Source organism: Gekko japonicus, unplaced genomic scaffold (assembly GCF_001447785.1).
Source record: "Gekko japonicus isolate JY-2015 unplaced genomic scaffold, Gekko_japonicus_V1.1 scaffold389, whole genome shotgun sequence".
In the NCBI taxonomy this organism is placed as follows: domain Eukaryota; kingdom Metazoa; phylum Chordata; class Lepidosauria; order Squamata; family Gekkonidae; genus Gekko; species Gekko japonicus.
In genome coordinates, this window is record NW_015173685.1 from 1172737 (window position 1) to 1180012 (window position 7276).

Here is a 7276-nt window from a genome sequence, read left to right on the forward strand (position 1 = left end):
GTGCCGGGTCTGCCGCCGCCGATGAGGCCAATGCCAGCGGGGCCACCGGTTGGTCCGGGTCTCCCTCTCAGGGGAGTTCCGGGTCAGCTGGGACCGTTGGTACGGCCTCCATGGCCCAGACCCAAAGATCTACTGGAGGCTACCTTTGACGGCAACCCAGATGAACTCGCTTTCTTCACGGTGAGAGTGCATAAATTCGTAGAAGAGAGCCGACACCTGTTCCGAAATGAAGCTGGTCTTATTGATGTCATCTCGGCAAGACTAAAAGGAGACGCCGCCACATGGTATGTTGGACTGCACAATGACCGCGGTCCGGAACTTTTGAATTTGCGAGCATTCATGTGGGCGCTGCGGGCGAGATTTGAAGATGTCAACGCGAGTCAAAGAGCTAAAGCGTTTCTCCGCACCTACCGCCAGAACAAGAAGTCGGTTCGCGAGTACACTCTGGAATTCCACAAGCAAGCAGCAAAGCTCCGAGACTACCCTGATCATATATTGGCTGAGATGTATCGATTGGGACTCAACGCAGACATCCGAGAAACGGTTCTGAAGACTGTCAATCCTGTCTCCCTGATGGCCTGGACCCAGGAAGCTGAAAATGCAGAGGATCGGCTCACCACCATCAAACTCGACTTGGCTGCTACGACCAACAGACCCGCCGCTGCCAGTGCCTCCAGACCCAAGACTCAACGCCTGTCGGAATCGGCACGAGAACTACGTATGAAGATGGGGCTCTGTCTCAAGTGCGGGGAGAAGGGGCATTTCGCTGTGGATTGTGGCAGCCGTCAGGTAAAAGACAAGCCGCCTACTCCAAGCCCGAAGACACCGCTGACGGGGAAGAAGGGGATGGCTAAACCGCGTTTCTCCAAAGCTCTGCAGGCGGCCCAAGGCCTGGAGGGAATCGAACCGTCTGCTGCCGAGTCAGAAGAGGAGGTGGTGGCTGAAACGGCGGAAAACGACAACGGCCTGTTGTGAGAGGCGCAAAACGACACGGCCATTCTAGCTCTGCGCCCAAGGTGGTGAGAGAAACCCCTTCCCTGTTTTTCGTGACTGTCTCGTTAATGAATCCGCTCCTGGGGACCCACGTTAGGGTGAGAGCGTTGATTGATTCTGGGTGTGGGAGGGATCTCATCAGCCCTAGAGTGTTATTGGCACTGGAAGCGGGGATAGTCCCCTTGAAGTCTCCCATCATTTTTACCCAAATGGATGGGGCACCCATGGAACCTTGTACACACGAGACTATGGCTTTGCGGTTGGGGGCTGGCGATCATTGGGAATCCAGATCCTTCATTGTTACCCCTAAATCGCAGTTTGACTTAGTACTGGGGAGTCCCTGGTTGTTTACCCATGACCCTTACATCTTGTGGGAAGAAGGGGTTGTCAAATTTGTGTCGGCTAAATGTGTAGATCACTGCTGGTTGGACTCGTGGGGGGACCAGCCGACCGCACAGTTCCCCTGCGGCGCTTTGCAGCCGGAAGAGTTAGCTTCTTTGCCTCGAGAGTATAGAGACTTGGCGAAAGTGTTTGGCGAAGATGAAGCTAACGAATTGCCCCCCCATCGCTCTACTGACTGTGCTATTGAACTTTTGCCTGACTGTAAATTACCTAAAGGTAAAATCTATGCGATGGGGCCGGCTGAGAAAGTTGAACTGCGGAACTTTATTGATAAAAACTTAGCCCGAGGTTTCATTCGCCCGGCTTCCTCCCCTTTCGCCGCGCCTGTACTTTTCCGAAAGAAGAAAGACGGGGGGCTTAGATTGTGCACTGATTATAGGGGTCTGAACGCTGTTTCTTTGTCCAATGCCTACCCCCTCCCGCTAATCAAGGACTTGGTAGCTGAGGCCACCAAGGGCAAAATCTTCTCGAAACTTGACCTCCGAGATGCATATTTCCGTGTGCGCATTCGGGAGGGGGATGAAAGTAAGACTGCATTTAATACCCCTTTGGGGCAGTTTGAGTACCTCGTTATGCCCTTCGGCCTTCAAGGGGCTCCGGGGGTCTTCATGAACCTAATCAATGAGGTCCTACATGAGTTCCTATTCAAAGGAGTGGTCCTTTACCTTGATGACGTGTTGCTGTACTCTCAGGACCTCCCGTCGCATATTAAATTGGTGCGCCAGGTCCTTAAGCGACTTTATGAACACCACCTGTTTGCAAAGCTGTCAAAATGTGAATTCCACAAGACATGCATTGACTTTTTGGGTTATCGCATCTCTGGGGGGAAGGTGGAAATGGACCCTGCTAAAATACAGGCTGTACTTGACTGGGAACCCCCCAGGACCCGCAAACAATTGCAAATGTTCCTCGGATTCGCCAATTTTTATAGAAATTTCATCCAGAATTTCGCTCAAATTGCCCTTCCTCTGACTGATTTGCTAAAGACCAAGGGGAAGGGGTTTGATGCTACGAAACCAGGCGCCCCGCTTAAATGGTCCCCTGCTTGCGCAGAGGCTTTTGAGAAACTTAAACTGATGTTCACCTCTGAGCCAGTGCTGGCGCGCCCTGATGAAACTAAAAAATTCATTGTCCAAACTGATGCCTCGGATGTGGCAATGGGGGCCGCTATTTTGCAAGAAGGGGAAGATGGTCGTTTACACCCCCTCGCATTTGTGTCTAAAAAGTTTTCTGACGCTGAACGAAACTGGGGGATTTGGGAGAAGGAGGCATCAGCGATCCGGCTGGCTCTCTCCACTTGGAGGCAGTGGTTGGAGGGGGCGCAACTGCCATTTGAAGTCTGGACTGACCATAAAAATCTGGAAATGCTGAAATCCCCCCGTTCTCTCAACGCTAAACAACTTCGTTGGGCGGACTTCTTTGCTAAGTTTCGATTCACTCTTCGTCATTTCCCTGGGACGGCTAATTCCCTGGCTGACGCGCTCTCACGCCTCCCACAACATGACAGTCAGCGTGAAATCATCATGGACTCTGTTTTTTCCCCCTCCCACCTGGGGGGGGCTGTGGTCACCCGTGCGCAAGCGCGCTCGATTCCGCGCTCTGATGAAACTTCGCCTTCCCTTTTCCCTGGGGGGGGGGGGGCTGGGTCCAGAAATATATGTCTGCTTTTACTGCTGATGATGATGCCTCCCTGAAAGCGTTGCCAGATTGTGTCCGTAGCCCTGAAGGTCTGATTTATTCTGGAGACAAACTGTATGTGCCTATTTCAATGAGGAGGGAGGTGATGGAGTCTGCTCACGGTTCGAAACTGGCAGGGCATTGGAGTTTTGTTAAATCTCTGCAACTCATCCGCAGACAGTTCTGGTGGCCACAGATGCGCAAAGACCTCTTGACTTTTGTTCGGTCCTGCCAAACCTGTGCCTTGACTAAACCCAGAGTGGGCAAGCCTCCTGGTCTTCTGCAGCCACTCCCTACCCCATCGAGACCGTGGGAAGTGGTGTCCATGGACTTTATTACTGACCTCCCTGCGAGCAAAGGGAACACTGTTATTTGGGTGGTTGTTGATTTATTTTCTAAGCAAGCTCATTTTGTGCCTTTTCCTTCCTTGCCTACAGCTCAGAGGTTGGCGAAATCGTTTATGTCTCACGTGGTGAAAATTCATCAATTACCTGCTAAATTAATTTCTGACAGGGGGACCCAATTTGTTTCTAAGTTTTGGAGGGAACTTCTTTCCATTTTAGGGGTGGAACAAGGGCTCAGCAGCGCGTATCATCCTGAGACTGACGGACAAACAGAACGAGTTAATCAGACCCTGGAGCAATATCTTCGTTGTTTTACTAATTATCAACAGAATGATTGGTGTGAATTGTTGCCTCTTGCTGAATATTGTTATAACAATACTGTCCATAGCTCCACGGGCATGTCTCCTTATAAAGCTGTCTCTGGTTACGACAGCCCCCCCTCCCTTTCCTGGAGGGGATGGGCCAACGTCCTGTGGGGGATGCTGATACATGGTGTATGTCCTTGCAAAATGCATGGCCTCTGCTATGCCAAACGCTTGACGCAGCCAAGGCTGCTTACAAGACCCAGGCAGACAAGGGTAGGGTGGTGGGGTTTGATCTGAAACCTGGGGATCTTGTGTATGTCTCGACCAAGAACATTAAGATGCTGCGACCTAGCAGGAAATTGGGGTGGAAGTTCATTGGTCCATTCAAAGTGCGTAAAGTCATAAATGATGTGGCGGTTGATGTTGTTTTGCCTAAGAATTTACGTGCTCTGCATTCTGTTTTTCACATGAGCCTGTTGAAGAAGGATCCTGGCCCGTCTCCCTGGAGACCAGCAGTTACTCCTCCTCCACCTGTCATTTTGGAAGGGGATGAACATTTTGAGATCGCTGATATCCTTGATTGTAAATTGAAACGTGGTAAACTCTGGTACCTTATCGAATGGGTTGATTTCGGTCCCCAGCACCGCGAATGGGTGGAAGAAGGGGATATTCGGGCCCCTTACCTGATCCGTAGTTTCCACAAGAGGTTCCCGGACAAACCGGGAGGTCTCCCGCCCAGCCCGGGAGATCTCCCGCCCGACCCGGGAGGTGTGTTGTAAGTGTATTTTAAGGGGGGCAGTATGTCAGCAAGCTGCCATTCTGTTTTCTGTGACCTCTGTGTACATATCCTTTCCCTGTTGCACCCGGCTTGTTTTCTATCATCCTGCTCCTGCGTTGGAATGCACAAGATAACTGCTGGAGGTTGTGTGGGGGAGAAGATGCTGTAATGCTTGCCTATTGCTTTTCTCATGAGTCCTGCACCTGTGTTTTGTCTGATGTTCTGCCTGGTTCCCATGGACTGGGCGCGCAACCGTTTCATTAGCCCGCCAGCGGGAATGCTATTCATTGGATCTGTATCTGTTTGAATTTCCTTTATTATGCTTGACCTAACTGTGTATCCCCAGTTCTAACAAAGAACGTGTTTGAGTATGTCTTCAACGCTTTGAAATAAATTTTGCTTTTCTTGAAAACGTGGATTTATTCTCGATGCTTGGGGATCCAACACTTGGATCCTAGCCAAAGCTACCACCGATTGAAAGCCTTCCTCACCCCTTCCTCCCATAGCAATCTATCAGTTCATTGATACAGGCTCAGTTGAGGGGGCGGATATTAATGGTTTCAAAATTTGCTTTGATTATGTACATTTTACATTGTTAGCCACCTTGGTGGCCCTTGTGAGGGCAAAACAGTAGAATCTACATGTGAATAAGTAAAAAAATTAATAAATGCAAGGTTAGTGTTGGAACGATGGCATGCTGTTCTCCTTTGAGAGCTAGCAACTAACTGTTTGCTTGCACTGTTTCCAGGTGGCTAAAATACACTTGACATTCTTGTCTTGTGGCTGCTCAAAGCTCCCATTGTGACTCGTGGTACCCCTGCTACATTGTTAGAGTTACCAAATATCTGTAGATTTTGGTGCTGGAGCCGGAGGAGGGCAGCATTTGGGCAGTATTTGGGGAGAGACCTCATTGGGGTATGGTGCCATAGAGTCCACCCTCCAAAGCAACTGTTTTCTTCAGAGCAACTGTGGTCTGGAGATCAGAGGTCATTTCGGGGGGGGGATCGCGGGGGATCGCAGTTCCCCCGGGTGAGGTGCAGGGGGGCTTCCCCGAGGTAGCTGTGTTAGTCTGTTGCTGCAAAATAGTTCAAGAGTTCAAATAGCACCTTTAAGACTAACAAATAGCACCTTTAAGACTAAGCCAGTTTGGTGTAGTGGTTAAGTTCGCGGACTCTAATCTGGGAGAACCGGGTTTGATTCCCCCACTCCTCCACTTACACCTGCTGATGTGACCTTGGGTCAGTCACAAGCTCTGGCACAGCTGTCCTTGAAAAAGAGCAGTTTGTGTCAGAGCTCTCTCAGCCTCACCTACCTCACAGGGTGTCTGTTGTGGGGAGGGGAAGGGAAAGGAGTTTGTAAGCCGCTCTGAGACTCCAAGTGAAGGGCGGGGTATAAATCCAATCTCTTCTTCTTCTAACCTTTAAGACTAAGACTGAGTGGTGGCTGTGGCCTTATGACACACTTCCGGTGATGTCAGGGGGTGTGGCCTTATGACACACTTCCGGTGACGTCAGGGGTGTGGCATATGCTAATGAGTTATGCTAATGAGTTTTGCTCACAAGACTCCACAGCTTAGACGGACCCTAATGAGTTCCCCTAGCTCTTTTTCTACAAAACGACCCCTGCTGGAGATGAATTGTAATACTGGGAGACCGCCAGGCCCCACCTGCAAGTTGGCAATCCTATACATTGTGGCTGCATTTTGAAAGAGAAAGAAAGAGAAACTCCTCTGGGAGAAATCTTGCATGCCAACTGGGAAAAGTTTGAGAATGCTGCTAGATGTGTCGATACGTGGTTTTCCAAATGCCTTGAATTTTCTTTGAAACTGATCTTCTCTGGATCCTCTTTTGTGTCAAATCACAGAGGGAAACCACATAATGCGGAGCACTCAAGATGTGGCAGGCCATTGAAACTGAAATACATGACCTCGGTTAAAACTGGAAAATGAATGTGCTCTTTTCACTCTTCACAGCAGCATACAAATTCTTAACAGGACAGCAATACCTACAGGCAAGATTATGTACACTCATTGGTCTAAAAAAAAATTAAAATTTCAAAAAAATTGAATCCGGGCAAATTAAGGGAAAAATACTTTGTCAGAAGTTATGCCAAAGGGGCATGTTTGCACAGATTCTCTTAGTTGCATGGTTTATTCTGCATTTTAAAAATAATGTTACACAATGGATTCTGGAGAAGCGCACTGAAGGGCACACCATTAGCTACTGGAAATGTTAATCAGAGATTTCCAATGTATTTTCACAGTCACAAGGACTAGATACTTACTTTTGAAAAATGAGTCCTGCAACTTTTCAGAACTCTAGTAACACCTTCTTCAAGTCTTCAGCCTTTCTGGACACTCATCCCTCCCCATAGGCAGTCTCTGCAATCTCCACATCACATACCAAGGAACATCAGTATTGCAGAGGCTTTGGGCACATGTTCTAAGATGAATACTCAGTTCACACAGGTCCTGGTTTCACCATTACATCAGAGTCCATTTCAGACATTATATCTACACATAATCGGCACTACACGCAATGCTTCCACTATGCAGGGTCACCATGTTGTCTGAACAGGGACGAGGTATGTATTTTGAATGCACATGCAGTTTTGGCACCCATAAACTAGAACCCTGAAAAATCCAGAGATCAATGCCGTACACCCAAGCAAATTACATCTGTAGTCCCTGTTGCCACATGTGATGTCACGTGGTGGTCACCAGAGAGTTTTGACAAAAATATTAGAGCATCGCTCTGCGACATCCCTGGTGTGATGAT